This window comes from Lepus europaeus, chromosome X (assembly GCF_033115175.1).
Source record: "Lepus europaeus isolate LE1 chromosome X, mLepTim1.pri, whole genome shotgun sequence".
Lineage (NCBI taxonomy): Eukaryota > Metazoa > Chordata > Mammalia > Lagomorpha > Leporidae > Lepus > Lepus europaeus.
Genome location: NC_084850.1, coordinates 113,778,807 through 113,800,182, shown reverse-complemented (window position 1 = coordinate 113,800,182; position 21,376 = coordinate 113,778,807). Strand labels below are relative to the sequence as shown.

The 21,376-nt window shown below is 39.2% G+C and overlaps 1 long non-coding RNA gene across 1 annotated transcript in view; it reads left to right on the top strand.

The window, feature by feature from the left end:
- Nucleotides 1-21,376, top strand: part of LOC133752398 (uncharacterized) — a 106,680-nt gene that overhangs the window by 33,581 nt on the left and 51,723 nt on the right. The window contains exon 2 of the long non-coding RNA XR_009864934.1: nucleotides 13,476-13,522. This is a non-coding gene — a long non-coding RNA (uncharacterized LOC133752398). The remainder of the gene's footprint in view (nucleotides 1-13,475; nucleotides 13,523-21,376) is intronic.

Sequence of the window (21,376 nt, the reverse complement as noted above, 5' to 3'; positions counted from 1 at the left end):
TAAATCCCACTTGGTCTTAGGTGAATGATCTTTCTGATGTGTTGTTGGATTCAATGGACTGGTATTTTGTTGAGGATTTTTGCATCTATGTTCATCATGGAAATTGCTTATAATTCTTTTTTTATTGTTTATTTTTCAGGCTTTGGAGTCAAGGTAATGCATTTGGGAGGATAGCATCCCTTTCAATTGTTTTGAATAGCTTGAGAAAAATTGGAATTTGTTCTTCTTGAAATGCCTGGTAGAATTCAGCCATGAAGCTGTCTAGTTCTGGGTTTTTCTTTATTGGGAGGGTCTTTATTACTGATTCAATCTCTGTCTTGGTGATTGGTCTGTTAGGTGTTATATATCTTCATGACTCAATTTTAGTAGATTGTATGTTTCTAGGAATGTGTCCATTTCTTGTAGGTTTCCTGATTTTTTGGCACACAGCTCTTTGTAGTAATTTCTGATGATTCTTTTTATATCTGTGGGTTCTGTTGTTACATTTTCTTTTTCATCTCTGATTTTATTGATTTGGGTCTTCTGTCATTTTTTTGGTTAGTTTGGTCACTGGTGTCTCAGTTTTCTTTATTTTTTCAAAAAACAGCTCTTCATTTCATTGATCTTTTGTATTTTTTGTTTCAATTTTGCTTATTTTTTCTTTAATTTTACTTATTTTTAAAAAATTTTTGACAGGCAGAGTGGACAGTGAGAGAGAGAGAGAGAGAGAGAGAGAGAGAGAAAGGTCTTCCTTTTGCCTTTGGTTCACACTCCAATGGCTGCTGCGGCCAGCACACTGCAGCCGGCGCACCGCGCTGATCTGAAGGCAGGAGCCAGGTGCTTCTCCTGGTCTCCCATGGGGTGCAGGGCCCAAGAACTTGGGCCATCCTCCACTGCACTCCCAGGCCACAGCAGAGAGCTGTCCTGGAAGAGGGGCAACTGGGACAGAATCTGGAGCGCCGACCGGGACTAGAACCTGGTGTGCCGGTGCCGCAAGGCAGAGGATTAGCCTATTGAGCCGCAGCGCTGGCCCTTATTTTTTTTTTTATAAAGATTTATTTTTTTACTTGAAAAGCAGAGTTACAGAGAGGTAGAAGCAAAGAGAGAGAGAGAGAGAGGTCTTTCATCTGCTGGTTCACTCCCCAGATGGCTGCAACGGCCAGAGCTGTGCCGCTCTGAAGCCAGAAGCCAGAATTTTCTTCTGGTTCTCCCACGTGGGTGCAGGGACCCAAGGACTTAGGCCATCTTCTACTGTTTTCCTAGGCCATAGCAGAGAGCTGATTGGTAAGTGAAGCAGCCAGGACTCCAACCGGCACCTATATGTGATGCCGGCACTGCAGGCAAAAGCTTTATCTGCTACACCACAATGTCAGCCCCTTAATTATATCTTTTCTCCTACTAAGTTAGGGTTTGATTTGTTGTTTTTCTTTTTTACCCTAGGTCCCTGAGGTGCATTAACAGCTCATTTATTTGATGACTTTCCAGTTTCTGATGTAGGCACCAATTGCTATAAACTTCCTTAACAGTGCTTTTGCTCTATACAGTAAGTTTTGATATGAGGTTTTGTCATCTTCATTTGTTTCCAGAATTTTTTTAATTTCTATTTTGATTTCTTTTATGATCTACTGTTCATCTAGGAGCATATTGTTCAGTCTCCATGTATTTGCATATGTTCTTGAGATAATTGAGTTGTTGGTTTTGAACTTCAATCCATTGTGATCAGAGAAAGTACATGGTATGATTTTTTTTTTTTAATTCTCTGAGACTTGGTCTGTGGCCTAGTATATGGTCTATCCTAGAGAAAGTTCTCTTCACTGCTGGCACCTGTGGTTTGAAAAGTTCTGCAGATATCCTTTAGGTCCATTTGGTCCATAGTGTAGATTAGCTCTGTTGTTTCTATGTTGATTTTCTGTCTAGTTTATCTATCCCTTGATGAAAGTGAGGTGCTGAAGTCACCCATTACCATTGTATTGGAGTCTATATCTCCTTTTAGATCCATTAACAGTTCTTGTAAATAGCCAGGTGCCCTGTAATTAGCTGCATATACATTTATTATAGTCACATCTTCCTGTTGAAGACATCCCTTAATCATTACATAGTGTCCTTCTCTGTCTCTCTTAACAGTTTTTGCTGACATTAGGATGGCTACACCAGTTCTTTTTTGGTTTCAGTTAGCATGAAATATCTTTTCTATCTTTTTCCATACTTTCAGTTTCAGTCTGCATACATCTTTGTTGGTGAAATGTGTTTCTTGTAGACAGTAAATATATGGGTATTGTTTGTTAATCCAATCAGCTGGTCTGTATCTTTTAACTGGAGAGTTGAGTTATGTTCAAGGTAACTATTGATGAGTAATGACTTGGCCCTGCCATTTTTTCATGAATATTCCTATTTTTTACTTTGAATTTCTTCTGTAATTTTACTGGGGGATTTTCTGGCTTCAATTTTTTTTTTCGTGATGATGGCTACCTTTCTGTGTTTCTGTGTCTACAACATACTTTAGCAACTTTTGTAAGGCTGGATGAGTGGTGACAAATTCTTTTAATTTCTGTTTTTTTTTTCTTTTCAACTTTTATTTAATAAATATAAATTTCCAAAGTACATCTTTTGAATTATAGCAGCTTCCCCCCCATAACTTCCCTCGCACCTGCAACCATCCCATCTCCCACTCCCTCTCCCATCCCATTATTCATCATGATTCATTTTCAATTATCTTTATGTACAGAAGATCAAGTTAGTATATACTAAGTAAAGATTTCAACAGACTGCACCCACAAAGACACACAAAGTATAGAGCACTGTTTGAGTAGTAGTTTCACCATTAATTCTCATAGTACAACACACTAAGGGTAGAGGTCCTACATGAGGGGCAGGTGCACAGTGACTCCCACTGTTGCTTTAACAATTGACACTCTTATTTATGGTGTCAGTAATCACCCGAGGCTCTTGTCATGAGTTGCCAAGGCCATGGAAGCCTCCTGAGTTTATTACCAACTCTGATCTTATTTAGACAAGGTCATATTCAAAGTGGAAATTCTCTCCTCCCTTCAGAGAAAGGTACTGCCTTGTTTGATGGCCCGTTCTTTCTGCTGGGATCTCACTCACAGAGATCTTTCATTTAGGTCATTTTTTTTTGCCACAATGTCTTGGCTTTTCATGCCTGAGAAACTCTCATGGGCTTTTTAGCCAGATCCAAATGCCTTAAGGGCTGATTCTGAGGCCAGAGTGCTGTTCAGGGCTTTTGTCATTCTATGAGTCTGCTGTGTATCCAGCTTGCCATGTAGGATTATTCTCTCCTTTTTAATTCTATCAGTTAGTATTAGCAGACACTGGTCTTATTTATGTAATCGCTTTGATACTTAATCCCATCTTTTTGATCAATTATGAACTTAAACTGATCACTTTAACAAGTAAGATGGCATTGGTACATGCTACCTTGATGGAATTGAATTGGAATCCTTTGGTACGTTTCTAGCTCTACCATTAGGGGTAAGTCAGAGTGAGCATGTGCCAAACTGTACATCTCCTCCCTCTCTTCTTCCCACTCTTATATTTAACAGGGATCACTTTTCAGTTAAATTTAAATGACCAAGAAGAATTGTGTGTTAATTAAAGAGTTCAACCGGGCCGGCGCCGTGGCTCACTAGGCTAATCCTCCACCTTGCGGCGCCGGCACACCGGGTTCTAGTCCCGGTCGGGGCACCGGTCCTGTCCCGGTTGCCCCTCTTCCAGGCCAGCTCTCTGCTGTGGCCAGGGAGTGCAGTGGAGGATGGCCCAAGTTCTTGGGCCTTGCACCCCATGGGAGACCAGGAGAAGCACCTGGCTCCTGCCATCGGAACAGTGCGGTGCGCCGGCCGCAGCGCGCCTACCGCGGCGGCCATTGGAGGGTGAACCAAAGGCAAAAGGAAGACCTTTCTCTCTGTCTCTCTCTCTACTGTCCACTCTGCCTGTCAAAAAAAAAAAGAGTTCAACCAATGGTATTAAGTAGAAAAAAAAAACACTAAAAAGAATAAAATAGTTTGTTGTTCGTCGACAGTCAGGACAAGGGCTGATCAAGTCATTGTTTCTCATAGTGTCCATTTCACTTCAACAGGTTTCCTTTTAAGTGCTCAGTTAGTTGTCACCGATCAGGGAGAACATATATTTGTTCCTTTGGGACTAGCTTATTTCACTCAGCGTAATGTTTCCCAGATTCATCCATTTTGTTGCGTCTGACTGGATTTCATTTTTTACTGCTGTATAGTATTCCATAGAGTACATATCCCATAATTTCTTTGTCCAGTCTTCTGTTGATGGGCATTTAGGTTGATTCCATGTCTTAGCTATTGTGAATTGAGTTGCAATACACATTGAGTTGCTTTGAGCTGTTCTTTGCAACCCAAGAGCTCTGAGAATTTGTAGCACCACTCAATGATTACTCATAAACCCAACTACACCGTGCCTCCCCTCAGTCACAGTGTTTTCTCAGTTCCAGCACCCTGGTCTCTCACAGTCAAGGTACCACTCTTCCCTGCTAGCCTGTCCCCCACAGGGAGACTGAAGTGTTCTCAGAACCACTGCCAGTGTGTGTTCCACCTTGCTGGATTGAGCCAGATCTCCCAGCCAGACTAAAAGTCAGTGGGGAATGTGGATTTTTCTCTGGTAAAATTCCTGGATCACAGGCTCCCACAATACCCACCAGCTGCAGTCCCCCTTGTGCTGGGGGTATACAAGAGTCCCTGCAGGCAGCATTTCCCTTTCTTAGGGATGGCTCCCTTCCCCACCTGTTGCTGAATGGATGCAGCTGACTAGACGAAGACTGTCCCTGCCTGTTGCTCTTCAATAGCTGTGGTTGCCCCTGCTGACTGGGTAGTGTCCCCAGTAGTTGCAGGTTGCATGCACAAAAGCTGATCTGCTGCTACCTGCTTATGTCCAAAAATGGTGCCAGCCCTCCCACAGCTGGCCACAGGTTACTGTTGTTGAAGGTAGAAGGGGAGAGAGAGACGTGCCCTCCCCCAACAGTCACCCCACTGCCCTGAGGGATCTGGGCCGGACTCAAAAACAGTATAGTCCACTAGGCTCTCCCTCCAGCTGTATCAACAGTGGCATTGGTCCATTCAGTCTGACCTCACCTTGTTTGCCAGGACAGGTGCTTTTTCCTGATCCAAGCTGGGTCCTTTGTTGTTTCATTGCTCGTAGTTGCATGTGTGCACCTTCCACAGAGGTCTGGGCCGTTTCTGCTGTTCTTGCAGGACCTCCCACTATCGTTTTCCACTGCACCTTTACCTTGAGTGTGTGCTTTCTCCACTTTTTTTGTATTAATTCCCTTTAGCCTAGATCATAACGCCCTGTCAGTATTCCACCATCTTGGAACCCCCTGTTTGATATATTTTCAATCTATTATTGAATTTTAAAGAGTTCTTTATAGTACTTTATCAAATATGTCTTTTGCAAACATTTTCTCTCAATTGTGATCGTTTAATTTTCTTGACTGTTTTTCATGAAGCATTGAGTCTCATCACTTTGGGTTGTATGCACATATTAACAATTTTATGTCTTTTAATCCATGAGCAGAGGATGTCTTTCATTTATTTGTTTTCTTTAATTTCTTCTATTATTTTTGTAGATTTCACATTGCAAGTCTTCATCTCTTTGAATAGGTTTATTCTTAATTATCTTTATTATTTGTGACACCATTGTAAATGGACTTGTTTTTTTAATTTCCTTTTCAGAATATTTAGTGTTAGTTTGTAGAAACACAGTTGGTTTTTGTGTGTCAATTTCATAACTTCAACTTTGCTGAATTCAATTATTAGTTTTAACAGGTTTTTTTTTGTTTGGAATCTTTAGGTTTTCTACATGTAATATTATATTGTCTGCAACAGTGGGCGTAATGATTTTGATATGCCTAATTATCAACAAGCCTGATACCAATTTAATGGCTTTACAGGGTTTTCCTGGATAATTAATATTGGATGTGTTTTGATTGCTATATCTGGGGAAAAATTATGTTGAACTTTGATTTCATTGAGTCACAAGATCTGACATCATACTGTTCTCAAATAGAAATGACACATCATTTCTGTTTACTGATTCAAATGACTGAAATTTCTGTTTACTGATGCTTTTGTATCAGCAAATAGAAATAGATATCGATGGTCTGTATCCCCAATGATTTTTTTTTTGCTTTTTTTTAATTCTTATTTGACAGATAGAGTTAGACAGTGAGAGATAGAGACAGAGAGAACGGTCTTCCTTCCATTGGTTTACCCCCCAAATGGCCGCTACTGCCGGCGCTGTGCCAATCTGAAGCCAGGATCCAGGTGCTTCTCCTGGTCTCCCATGCAGATGCAGGGCCCAAGCACTTGGGCCATCCTCCACTGCCCTCCCGGGCCACAGCAGAGAGCTGGACTGGAAGAGGAGCAACCGGGACTAGAATCTGGCACCTGCCGCAGGCAGAGGATTAACCAAGTGGGCCACGGCACCGGCCCCTGTTTGTTTGTTTGTTTGTTTGTTCTGCAAAGACTACATTGCTTAGCATGAAGGGAAATGTCATCATTAGTTCAAATATGTATTTCTTTTATTTTTTCCTTTATTTAAAAGTTTATCTATTTAATTGAAAGACAGAGTAGAGGAGGGAAGGGAGAGAGAGAGAGAGAGAGAGAGGGAGAAAGAGAGAGAAAGAGAGAGAGATCTTCCATCTGCTGGCTCAAATACCTGCAACAGCCCAGGATGGGCCAGGCTGAAGTCAGAAGCCAGGAACTCCATCGGAGTCTCCCACATGGGTGGCAGGGACCCAAGTACGCACCCATCACCCCCTGCCCTCTCTGGCACATTGGTAGGAAGCTGTATCTGAAGCAAAAAAAAAAAAAGTAGCTGGGACTGAACCAGCACCCAAGTATGGAATGCTGACATCCCAAGCAGTGATTTAACCCATTGTGCAACAATGCCTGCTCCAGTATTTCTATTATAGAATTATAATAAGATTAATATCTAACCATGAGAATATCAAGTTACATTTGTTTTTGACAGGCAGAGTTAGACAGTGAGAGAGAGACAGAGAGAAAGGTCTTCCCTCTGTTGGTTCATCCCCCAAATGGCCACTATGGCTGATGCGCTGCGCCGATCCGAAGCCAGGAGCCAGGTGCTTCCTCCTGGTCTCCTATGTGGGTGCAGGGCCCAAGCACTTGGGCCATCCTCCACTGCACTCCCGGGCCATAGCAGAAAGCTGGACTGGAAGAGGAGCAACCGGGACAGAATCCGGCGCCCTAGCCTGGACTAGAACCCGGAGTACCGGCACCACAGGCGGAGGATTAGCCTAGTGAGCCACCACGCCGGCCCATCTTACATTTTTAATAAAAAGTTTGTTGATAGCATTCCCATTATCCTCACAATAAAACCACAGAGATGGTGATGCTTAATTTCAGTTTACTAAATTAATTTAAAATATATATTTATTTGTAAAGTATTTATTTAACATCATTTATATTTCCTAGGCATTTTCATGTAGAAAACAATTTAAAATACTCCTGATTTGGAAATCTGTATGAAGCTTCTACCAGTAGGCATTTCAGAGTCACTTGTGTCATCTAAATCTTAGGAAACTATTATAATATAGCCAGCATACAAACAATTAACTGTAAGCATAAACACTTAAGAAAAGGTTTGCAGATTATGAGCCAATCATCCATTGAATTTCATATGCAACCAACAACAAAACACCTGCCTGAGAAGGAGGGCAGGGAAAAAGGCAGTAAGTGCAAGCTCTTGGGATTATTTTTTACAATAAACAATCCCTGGTTCAACTGAGGCAGAAAATACAGTGTTCATTCTTGCACCTATTAATATTCTGTTCTTTAGAAATTCAGTTACATGTGTGAGTATACAGTATTTATAAATGGATTTAAAATATCTCCACATTTCTTAGCTGACACGTTTTGAATACCTATCAATCTTTTCAAATTTGCTAAAATTGTTGCTTATTTACTTACTTGCTGATTGCTTGTGAAACTATTTTTTCAGTTATTTTAACTGCCAGTTTATGTATTTATTTGTTTATTTTTAAAGATTTATTTATTTATTTGAAAGTCTGAATTACACAGAGAGGAGAAGCAGAGAGAGAGAGACAGGTCTTCCGTCTGCTTGTTTACTCCCCAATCGGCCACAATGGCCGAAGCTGTGCAGATCTGAAGCCAGGAGCCAGGAGCTTCTTCCGGGTCTCCCATGTGGGTGCAGGGGCCCAAGGACTTGGGCCATCCTCCACTGCTTTTCCAGGCCATAGCAGAGAGCTGGATCGGAAGTGGAGCAGCCGGATCTCAAACTGGCGTCCAGATGGGATGCCGGTGCCACAGGCCAGAGCGTTATCCCGCTGCGTCACAGCGCTGGCCCCTGCCATTTTATTTTTAAAAAGTTTTATTTGTTTATTTGATAGGCAGAGATACATACAGAGATGGAGAGACACAGAGAGGTCTTCTATACACCAGTTCACTGTCCAAAGAGCTTCAACAGCCAGCGCTGGGCCAGATTGATACCAGGAGTCTGGAACTCCATCTGGGTGTTCCATGTGGGTGCAAGAGCCCAAGTACTTGGGCCACCATATGCTGCAGTCCCAGATGCGTTAGCAGGGAGCTGGATTGGAAATCGAACAGCTGAGACTCTAACTGATGCTCACATGGGATGCTGGTCTTACAGGAAGCAATTTAATCCACTATGGCCCTCTTCTAGTTCATTTTAAGAAATAGACATGGGGCCAGCACTGTGGTGTAGTGGGTCAAGCCGCCGCCTGTAGTGCTGGCATCCCATATGGGAGCTAGTTCGAGTCCTGGCTGCTCCACTTCCAATCCAGCTCTCTGCTATGGCCTGGAAAAGCAGTGGAGGATGGCCCGGGTCCTTGGACCCCTGCACCCAAGTGGGAAACCCAGAAGAAACTCCTGGCTCCTGGCTTCAGACCTGCACAGCTCCGGCCATTGCAGCCAATTGGGGAGTGATCCAGTGGATGGAAGACCTGTCTCTTTCTGCCTCTCCTTCTCTCTCTGTGTAACTCTGACTTTCAAATAAATAAATAAATAAATAAATCTTTAAAAATATTAAAAAAAGCATAAAGTGATTTTCACTATAGGATTTGGATTCAAAATGACAATTTCAACTATGTCTCTTCCTGTAAGGTCTTGAGTAAGAATCTTAACCTGATTTGTTTTGTTTCTTATATGAAAAATAGGGTTGCTATTATTATTAAATGCTCACTGCCTGCTAAATAATTGCTGAATACATAATAAGTTATTTTAGACCATAAATACATTTGAAATGCCAAAATGTAATGATTGAACTTGAATGTGAATGATTTTTAAAGGATCAGCTGTCCCAATTCTCCATTTAATTGGTGAGGAATTGTTGATTATTACAAAATATTTAGTGGCAGAATTAAGATTTGGACTTAGATTTCTTTTTTTAAAGATTTTATTTATTTGAGAGGCAGAGGTACAGACAATGAGAGGGAGAGACAGAGAGAAAGGTCTTCCATCTGCTGGTTCACTTCCGAAATGGCAACAATGGCCAGAGCTGAGCCGATCCAAAGCCAGGAGCCAGGAGCTTCTTCCAGGTCTCCCATGTGAGTTCAGTGGCCCAAGTGCTTGGGCCATCTTCTACTGCCTTCCCATGCCATAGCAGAGAGATGGATTGGAAGAGGAGCAGCCGGGACTAGAACTGTTGCTCAGATGGGATGCTGGTAAAAGGGGGAAGATTAACCTAGTGCAGCACAGCACCAGCCCATGGACTTAGATTTCTTAACTGGTCCTCTAATTGTCACAGACATTTCTAATTTTACTTCTTAGAATTTGTATAAGTTAAAAAAGGAAAATAAACAGTTAAAATCAGTTGCTGACTACTCATTGCAATTTATAGTAGTAATATCACTTTCATGAATAAAGACTCCAATAAATAAATATTATAGTAAATGCTTGATGTTAGATATAGAACAGAATGAAATGGCCAGATGGTTCATTTCAATGTACAAATATTTTTTTCTTGCCTATTTCAAGACTTTAAAGAAAGCATTTTTTTTTATCTGACTTAGGAGGGGAAAAAACAGCACAGCAGAAGTTGAGAGTTGGATGGGATGCATTGGGACAGGGTTGAAATTACTTACTACTGAGCAAGAGGGCCTGATTTTTCTATGGAGAAGGTAAATTCAAACAATAAAATGAAAGAATTTTAAATCATTTTGAAAGGTAATGATTTCTGAATTGCTATAGCAAGAATATGCTTGCTATATTGATTATAAATCCCAAGTATTGATACACATATATGTTGTTTTTTGTTTTCTAGATTGGTTGGTTCAGTATTATCTTTAATCTAGGTGTCCTTTACAATACTGGGCCTATTTCACATGTTGAGTTCATTTATCTTTAGATTTAGCCTATGAGTTTTGTGCCATCTATACTTTAAATAGAAGAAATTTAAACTCAAAGCAGTTGTTTATTTAAATTACAGGTCTGTAGCTTAATTCTAGTTTTAAAAAATTTGGGTTATAATGTGTCTCAAGCCATGATACAGTCCAGCAGGAGCCTCATGCTGACTTCCACAGTGGTCCTTCAATTAGAGCACAACTAGGGTTGATGTTCAGCCAGTAAAAACTGATTCAAATAAAATGATTACTAATATTATTAATATTTGAAAATACATCTGTACTACGTGGTGATTTGTTGGTGCCACGAACTTCCAGGTGGATCCCCTACCTGCCTTGCTCCAGCCTGACTGCCTGATACCTGGGAACACTACATTGTCCCACGATGTAGCCTGACAAGATATATTCGCTAGCATAGCAGAAGGTGCCTGTATCCTGCTTAGGACTATCCTGCCAGCTGGCTACCTCTTACTTTCTCATTTCATTGATAAAATTTATATGGAAGTCAGCAAACGTGTCTAGAAAGTGTAATATGTAGAGGTCTGCATCCTGGGACATAGAACAAAGTAGAAAGAGATAAAAATAGAGCTGGTGGGGCAAATGAAGTTCAAGCAGTACACCAGTGAAATGGAGGATCACTGCAGAAATTAATGATTTCTAAAGAAAAAAAAATCTTCAATTCTGGTACAGCCTTGTTTATGGCCTAATGTTCATGTCTGTTACAAGAACCCTGAATAGAAAGAAGGAAAGCTTTGGTTTAGACTCTTTCAAAGGCGTGTAGTTTGTGCTGCTGTTGCTTCCTCTTTTGGTCTAGGGGTCTCTGTAGCAATCCTTCTGGAGTTTGTGTAGCTTTAGGGCCCTGGATTTTCCTATTAATCTCTAACTTTTGGAAAATATCAACTCTTAACTCACATTTTTTATAGCCACATTATTAAAGTATGGCCATCTGCCAACAAGAAGTATTTATAATAGTTTTTGAAATCAGACTGTAGGGCAACTGACTTTACACAACCCTGGAATGCAGAGGCATGGGGTATTTTTTAGGGAGACCTATTTAGGAAGACCTTACTGTCTCCTGCTGGGCATATCCTATTGTGTACTTGCTTATATTTAACTTTGCTCAAGGATGAAAACTAGTATTTGTAAATCTCTTTTAAACAAAAACATTGATTTTTATGTTAAGCCTTCTAAGAATGATGCAAGACTGCTTATAAGAAGGCAGTGGTATAAAAGCCTGAGTATAATACAGGGATTTAAATATTTTTTCAACTCTGATGGGAATTTACTTGTATAAGAGTGTTGCAAGGTGCTGTGTATGATAGAGGAACCCATAACCCAGTGAAAATCCATACAAATGAGTGATATGCTTGTATGCACTGTGTTGTCACTGCACTTTCATTAAATACTGCATAGTCATACTTGGCTAATTTGGAAATTCAGTTATCTCTATGTATTAGTTTTCTAGGGCTGTCATAACAAAATACCACTGATTAAGTGATTTAAACAATAGAGATTTATTTTTTTCTCTGAAGCCTTCCTTTGGCTTGTAGATTGCTATCTTCTCACTATGTCCTCACATGGTGATTTTTCTGTGAGTTATCAGGGATTAGAGCTTCAGCATATTAATGGAGGGAGGGCAAAATTTGGTCCATAAAAATCTATGACGTCTCTTATTACTGATGTAATCCTTCTCATATGTAGTACCTCAACATGTACAGTGCTACCTACTATTATTATGTTACTTTTTAGTGGCTGTCTATTGAATGCATTTATCTATTTTCTTTCTTTAGACAACTAAGATGTTCCCTCAGGTATCTATGTGATTGTGAAATTGTGATTACAAAGAATTAAGTCTAGTTTAGCTTATATCAGTCAGTATTATGAATCTTCTTTTTTTAAAAAGATTTATTTATTTGAAAGTCAGAGTTACACAGAGAAGGAGAGGCAGAAAGAGAGAAAAAGAGAGAGAGAGAGCGAGCTATTCCATCTGCTGGTTCACTCCTCAGATGGCTGTAATGGCTGGAGCTGTGCTGATCCAAAGCCAGGAGCCAGGAGCTTCTTCTGGGTCTCCCATGCGGGTGCAGGGACCCAAGGACTTGGGCCATCTTCTACTGCTTTCCCAGGCCATATCCAGAGAGCTGGATGGGAAGTAGAGCAGCTGGGACTTGAACTCGCGCCCTTATGGGATGTCGGCACTGCAGGCAGCGGCTTTACCCACTATGCCACAGCTCCAGCCCCTCTTCTGTTCTTTTTGGCTACAATCACTGGCTTAGCACTGGACGTGTGGTCTATGCTGGCTCAGTCATGGTGAACCATTATGTTTCTTTCTTGTACCAAAAAAGAATTTTCCTTTGAATGTGGACAAAAAAAGCATGCAGGCTTTGAAATTTGAAGAAGCTCTCTTATGACCATGGAGGAAAGGCCTAAGATGATACTGCAAGATGATTGATATTGAAAGGATCAGTATTCTTATAGACACCATTGATATATTGACTCAAACCATCTTCTGGGTTTTTTAGTTATGTATCAAATAAGTTTCATTTATTGTTAGAGCAATATTCAGCTTGCCTTTCTGCATCTGAATGCATTCTGATGCAAGGCAGTGGTGATATATACTTTCTGATCTTACAGAAATAGCTTTTCATTTAATTAACAAATATTTATTGCTCATCTGCCTTGTATGTGCCAATTGGTCTACAAGATTCAGATGAGATATCATTATACAAATTAGACAACCTCTGCTTTCTTACCTTACAGTTTAGTGAAAGAGACAACTTTTCATTAAATAATAATATAAATAAATATATAATTGCGATTTGTGATGAGCATAATAAAAGAGGCCTGCTCAGGACCATACTATGCTGTTGGAACATAGCTTGACATGACTGTAGTCATCTTGGTTATAACTGTGATCTTGCCTTTTAGGTGAGCTGACAGTCATTTAAAATCCTATGTGATGAACAAAATCATAAAGATAGCCTGCTTCTCTTATCTAATTCCTAGAATGTCTCCTACAAAGTTAACATTTCCTGAGAAAGTTCAGGTACATTCTTGTTAGCCATGGATCACCTTTGTCTAGCTTGGTTTTTAAAATGATTTTTCTTTTGTCTTATAGCATGAGGATCCACTGTCTTGCTGCCACCCAAGGATCCACTTCTGACTGTAAGTTCTTAAAAATTACACTCTATAATTTATGAGTTTCTCTACTCCTTACATATGACACATTTTATCTTTGGTGACTAGTATAATAGAATACTGGGTTTTCTTGAAACAAGTGCTATAAAAGGAAGAACTTGTCCCAACAAGGGTTTTCCTAAAGAAGGGACATTTTTCCTGGAATCTAGAAGAGTCCCAGTTAACTAGGTGGCAGAAGAAAGAACACGAATAAAGTTCCTGAATCAGGAAGGAAGATGTACCTCATGAATGCTGGTGTGAGTAGTGGAGCAGGATGATCTGATCTTCTTTTAAAATGACACATTGTTGGGGCCAGCATTCTGGTGCAGCAGCTTAAGCTGCCACCTACAATGCTGGCATCCCATAGTGGAGTGCTGGTTCAAGCTCTGGCTGCTCCATTTCTGATCAAGCTCCTTGCTAATGCACCTGAGAAAGTAGTAATAATATGGTTTAAGTGCTTGGGCCCCTGTTCCTTATGTGGGAGACTTTAATGGAGTTCTAAAATCCTGGCTTTGGCCTGACCCAGCCCTGACTGTTGCAGTCATTTAGTGAGTGAACCAGTAGATAGAAAAATCTCTCCAGCACATCCCTACTTGCTTGCTCATTCTCTCGGTCTCTGACTCTGTCTTTTGAACAAACAAACAAATCTTAAAAAATAATAAAATAATACATGTCTACCAAGTTCATACTGTCTCAAATGATAAGAGTTTCTTCCTTTTATGACTGAATAATATCCCATTACCTATATTTATCACAATTTATTTTATTTTTTTAAAAAACTTATTTAGTCAAAGGCATGATCACACACACACACATGCACACACACACACACAGAGAGAGAGAGAGAGAGAGAGAGAGAGAGAGATCTTCTGTTTGATGGTTTACTCCCCAATTGACTCTACTGGTATGGCTAGACCAGGCCAGAGCCAGGGGCCTGGGACTTCATATAGGTATCCCATGTGAGTGATAGGGGCCCAAGCATTTGGGCCATAACTTGCTGCACCACAGTGTTCATTCATCACATTATGGACACTTGAATTGTTTCTGTATCTTGGCTATTGTGTATAACATGGTTGTTCAGATATCTGTTGGAGATAGTGATTTTATTTTCTTTAGATATATACTCAGAGTTAGTATTGCTGGATTCAGTCTTTATTTGTCAGATTTAAATATGGAAAAAAGAACAACAACAGAAAATAGAAAATCTGTACATGTTGCTAGGATCTGAGGTCTGTGACTTTTGTTGTCCTATTTAAAAGCAAATTAACTGCCATAAGTTCATGGTGCTTCTTGTCTCAATGGTGAGGCAACAGAATCTTCTCATTATAAATTTTATGTTGAAAACACTGTGATAATTTACTTCTACATTTTACCTGGAAGATCTAGCATATTCAAGATTTGTAAAGATTATTACAAGGTTTTTGTCTGTGCATAAGGATGATGTGTGTGTTTATAATGCCTGTGTTTATGAATGTGTGGAGTTGTTTCTCTATGTTTATGAGTGTGTATTATGTGTGTGTAAATATAAGTGTGTGCATAGCAGAATCACTAAATAGAGATTTGATTCTGTGCATGCTATGAGGCCAGGCTCACAAAGTCATATATAGTTGACTTCAGAATCCATTGTTATAAAGGGACTTTCTTCTGACATTGTCCAAAGGTTATATTGGGATAAATGGAACATTTACCAAATTCTTCCAAGTTTATTGCAAACTTCAGCATCAGTCTTCTCTGGCTCCTTCTCTGTATTCTTCCAAAAGAACATTTTAGGTTTGCTATCTCTATGCCAAAAGCAGGTTCCAACATCAGAGAGCAGTCATGGTTGGGAAACTAAACCCACAAAGTCTGAGCTGATCTTTTGAGTACTAGACACCAAGGTTTAATATCGCCTGTCAAAGAAACCAACTTTTGAACTAAAACTTTCTTTTTTTTTTTAAATTTAGCTAAACTTTCCTTATAGAGAAAATTTGCATTTTATGTGTCCCAGTTCATCATGCAAGAAGATGTCAGAAGCACAGTCTGACAGCTATAGCAGAAGATTCAGTACAAAGAAGTATAAGAGGAGATAATCTTAGGTACCTTTGCAGATAGATACAAACCTCAACTTTCATAACACAGTGGTTGTATTTTTTAAAAATATTTAATTATTTATTTATATGAAAGACAGAGCACTGGGCCAAGCTGAAGCCAGGAACCAGGAGCTTCATCTGCATCTCCCATGTGGGTGATGGGATCCCAAATACTTGGGTCATCTGCTGCTGCTTTTCTCAGGCCATTAGCAGGGAGCTGCTTCGAAAGTAGAGCAGTTGGGATTCAAATATGCTTGTGTTGCAGGTGGTAGCTTTACCCACTGTGCCAAAACGCCAGCCCCACATTGGGTTGTATCTTTGATAAAATATTTTTGGCTATTATTTGTCATGAAGTAGAAGGAAATAAAAGAATCCATGCTAAGTATGTTATGTTTGTCAATCATATAAAACTAACTATATTACTTTCAGTTGTATAAGTAACTATGAAGACAGTTTGAAAGACAAAAAATATTGGAATAACAGTTCACTAATAGAAGAAATGCCACCTAATGTGGCAGGATTAATTGGTAAATTAATCCTAGAAATCAGTCATTTTCATCAATCAGAGAAAGAAAGGCATTTTGTTCCAGCTGTAGAAAGCAGAGTTCAGTATTAAGAATAGATAAAATTTGAATTTAGTAAATTTAAGGGGTTTATTTATCAGGAATATATTTGGCTGATTAAAGAAAATCCTTCGAACAGTGGTTTGCACAAAAAAAGTCTGTGACTAGGCTTGTCATGATATGGAGGGATTGACATTCTCATCAAACACCTAACTTCCTTTACTCTCCCTGCTCACTGCATATGATATGTTTTTTTTCTTCACCTTTATGATCACAAGGTAGCTGTTGTGTATCCAACCATCATGTTTCCCAATTTTCCTGGTGGAAAGAAAGGAAATGTTTACAATAAAGAGGAAGAGATTTTTATCATGATTTGCATTTTTATTTTCTGAGGATGGTTTTCCCAAAGGACTGTTGTGTAGAAGCTATCACATGACTACCTCTAGCTGCAACGGTGGCTAGTGATTCAAATATTTGTTTTCCTAGCTTCAATAGTACAGAGAGTAAGGAAAAGCAAGTTGATTTAGTTGTTGAGTGAGTCAACATACAGCATCTGTCCCAAGGGTAACTGATTTTGGTACATTATCTGAACTGCAGAAGAAAAAATTTTGAGGGCATATTGTAGGGAATAGTAAGTTAATCTTAATAATTGAAATGTACGGGATGCTAAATAAGTAGTGAGGGAAAAGACTACAAAATTGATTGGGTGGGGCCTATAATGGGTTGAATAGTATCCCTTACCAAATTCATGTCCACTCAGAACCTCAGAATGTGACTTTATTTGAAAATAAGGTCTTTGCAGATATAGTCAAGTGAAGATGAGATCATAGTAGATGGGCCCTAATTTAGTAACTGGTACCTCTAAAAGAAGAGGGAAATTTGGACAGAAAGATACACACACAGGAGAAAGTCTATGTGAAAATAGACACGGAGACAGGATGGCCATGAAATGATGAAGACAGTGATTGAATTTATACAGTTACCAGCCAAAGAATGCCGAATATTGCTGAAAATTCCCAGCAGGTAAGAAGAGGCATGGGAGTTTAAATAGAATAATTGTGAAATAATACATTTCTGTTTTTTTTTTTAACCCACTTTGCAGTGCTTTGTTATTGAAGATCTAGGAAACTAAAAGTGCCATTATCCTGTGCATGCAGGAGACCCAGATAGAATCCCTGGCTCTTAATTTTGGCTTGACCCAGCTCTAGACTGCTGTGGCCATTTGGGGAATGAACCAGTGGATGAAAGATCATCCTATCCCCCTGCCACCAACTCCTGCTGTTAACTCTATCTTTAAAGCAAATAAATCAAAGAGATTTTATTTATTTTGAAAAGCAGAGTTACAGAGAGGGAGAGACAGAGAAAAATGTCTTCCATCTGCTTGTTCACTCACCAAATGGCCACAATGGCCACAGTTGAGCCAATCCTAAGCCAGGAGCCAGGAACCAGGAGCCAGGAATTTTTTCCAGGTTTCCCACATGGGTGCAGGGGCCCAAGGACTTGGGTCATCTTCCACTGCTTTCCCAGGCCATAAGTAGAGAGCTGGATCAGAAGAGGCACAGCCAGATTTGAACTGGTGCCTATGTGGGATGCCAGTGCCACAGCCAGAGACTTAGCCTACTATGCCACAGTGCCAGTCCCAAACAAATACGTCCTAGAAAAGTTGTTAGAGGATGTTCTGAAATAAATTATCCTGATGAACAAATAAACTTGGAAAATATTTCACATCTCTCACTTGGAGAATCATATTGAGTTTTTTGGAATACCAAAGGCTATAAGAAATAGAGAAACTGACTTTACTCTGTTTACCCCTGTGTTTCCAAGTATATTTTATCACAGATTCCTATTTTTTTCATCCAGCACCAAATAGCATGTCCAGAAATACATGTATTTGGAAGATCATGGATGGGAAATGCTAAAGAAGGGCTAGTTCCTGAAGCACTGGCATAATCAATGCTATGTTTAAGAAATGGAACTTTACACAAATTGGAAGATAAATTTGAGAGGAGAGGGACTACGGGTAAGGAGAATAAATTTGAGCAGGGAGGATGGTAGTGTTGAGAAAAAGATTAATGGTAAAGAGATAACCAAGGAGGAACTCACAAGGCATAGAGATAGTGGTTAAACAACTCTCCTAGTTACAAAACAATAACTGTACTAGTTAATACATTCTTTTTTACAAATGAAAAATGCTTTTGTCAAAGTTTGGATCAGTGTTCACTATAGCACTAGATGAGTTTCCTCATTATTTGTTTGGTTTCTTATCTTAACTGAATGTGTATGAAATATTTTTCTATTTTTTTCTTTGGAGGAGCTAGATATGGGATTTCTAGTTATACATGCTGAAGAATTTGGCCAATTTTTTGTTCCCTAAGGAAAAAAAAAACAGATGAAGCTCAGGCAGGACAGAGGGATCTACAATAAAAATGTATTCTTGAATTCCTCAAATCTAATTTCTGACAAGTGGTCAATGATATATCAGCCTCTAAGGAAATCCCCTACCTTCAGGAGATATCAGCATCTAAGGAATCTCCTACCTTCACACCCCACATCCTGTCACTCCCCAAAGTGAACTTGTACTGCTTGTCTCCTTACCTCTGGGAGAGTCCAGTAAAATTTTCTCTTCCTATCTCATTGGAAGTACTTGTTACATTACTTGGATGTGTAATGGCAGAATTTAGATCAACTTTCTAACCAAAGGCCATAGAAGAGGAAAATAGCACATAAGCTTGAAAATTTCCAATTTTCCGGTGATAAATGACATTGATTTCTAAATCAGGTTTAGTATCAATAAATTAGTCTGAAATATTATCTAAAAACAAATATCATAAGGTTCTTCCTACAGCATTCCTCACTTACAACCTAGCTAAAGTTAATTATATGTTATTCAAGGCTTTGATGGCAGGTAATTTTTTGGGAAATTTTGCTACCACCGCATCTAACAATTTTAAGCCATGGTGTTTACTCACATTGAGTTGCTACAGATTTGTTCTATTAACAAAACTGAGGTCAAAACTGAATAAGAAGTAACAGTTGCAGTTTATTTATTTTTTTTAAAATTATTTATTTCCATTTTTTGTTTGAAATACAGACACACACACACACACACAGAGTCTTCCATCAACTGGCTGACTCGCTCAAATGCTTGCAACCGCTAGGCTTGGGTGAAATCAGTCAGGAGCCCAGAACTCAATCTGGGTCTCCCACATGGGTGGCAGGGATCCAAGTATTAGAGCCATTCTATGCTTCTTCCCAGAGTGTGCAATAGCAAGAAGTTGGATCAAAAATAGAGCAAAGACTCAAGCCACATGCTCTGATATGGGATGTTGGCATCACAAGCAGTGACTAACCAATGGGCTCAATGCCCTCCCCAGTTTTAGATTCAGATAACATTTAGAAATGATTTAATGGCTGGCGCCGTGGCTCAACAGGCTAATCCTCCACCTAGCGGCGCTGGCACACCGGGTTCTAGTCCCAGTCGGGGTGCTGGATTCTGTCCCGGTTGCCCCTCTTCCAGGCCAGCTCTCTGCTATGGCCCGGGAGTGCAGTGGAGGATGGCCCAAGCGCTTGGGCCCTGCACCTGCATGGGAGACCAGGATAAGCACCTGGCTCCTGCCTTCGGATCAGCGTGGTGCACCGGCCGCGGCGGCCATTGGAGGGTGAACCAATGGCAAAGGAAGACCTTTCTCTCTGTCTCTCTCTCTCTCTCTCTCTCACTGTCCACTCTGCCTGTCAAAAAAAAAAGAAAGAAAGAAAGAAATGATTTAAAATAATTAATGAGAACACACAGTTTTACGGTTCAGTCATTAGGAGACTTACTTTTACCTCTTTTGTGTTTGAAGCAGGTTCTGAATAATGTATCAACCTGTTATAAAGCATTTTCAAGTGGAAATGCATACAATCATTTACATGTCTCTTGAACATAATAAAAAAATTCTTATAAATTATGCAAATGCAGTGCTATTAGTTAGTCATTAGATATTAATAATATTTACATGTTTATTTCCTTTAAACTGGCAAGGAAAATGGGTATTTCATATTGAAAACATATCAATTGAAATAAGGATTTTATTTTTCCAAATTTTTGACCCTAGACTGAAACAGATTTTTACTTTTTAAAATTTCTGTTTATTGATGTTACTCTAGATGAAAAGAACATGTTTGCATTTTTATAAGACATCCAGTCTGTAAAGAGGAGCTCTCTGAAAATATAAAAAAAAATGAAAATTAGATTGTTCACTATAATTTTAAAACATTCTTTGAATGCTTAAACAAGAAAATTGTCTCTACTTATTTATTTTCTTAAGTGGTATATTTATGTAATATTCTGGTAATTTTCAGTTAATTTAGAATTATTCAAATTAATAGGCTATAATAGCATCAATATAAATTTATATTTCCAAACAGATTCACTAGCTGACATTCTTTAGTTTGTATCAAGTGCTGTACAATTGGAAAATGGACACAACAGTGGCTTTCCTTACTAAATGAACATAGGGTGATTTTACAAAATTTGCGTTGTTATTCTGTTGTCCCAATATATCAGAATGAGTGGTAAATAAAATTGAGAGATTTTTGAGAGGGTGGGGGATATTTTGCCGTGAAACCACTGGTATGGTTGTTGAGATCTGTTGCTTGTTGTTTGGAGAATGACAATATATTCTAATAAGGTTTTCCTCAGGAGTTATACCTTAGAGAATAGGACTTCCTGTGTCAATAGTTGAGAAAGATTAAGTTCTCAACTAAAAAGAAATGCCTAGAAGAAACATCAAGTTTAGGCTAGAATGAGCAAAAGAATATCATTATGGACTTTTCTTTGTGGACTTTAGACCTTCAGGAATGTGGAATTATGTATGGGTTTTTTTTCATGGCAGATGTCATAACAAAGTGGATGCAGCTGTAAACCTTTATGCTTAGTGACATAAGCTAGACCCCAAAAGACAAATATCATGTGTTTTCTCTGATTTTTGGTAGCTAATATATAGAGTACAAAAATGTATATGAGTGAAATTGATATCTTCAGATTTGACCATTGTCTATACTCCTGCAGAACAAAAGTTTTTCTACTTTCTACTTGTTGAATTCTTTATTTAGTGGAGGATTAAACCTGTGAGTATAAACTAAATAGAAAGTATGTTACCACAAAAATTAAAAGGAAAAAAAAAAAGGAAGGAAGGAAGGAGGAAAGAGAGTGAGAAGTATCATGATGG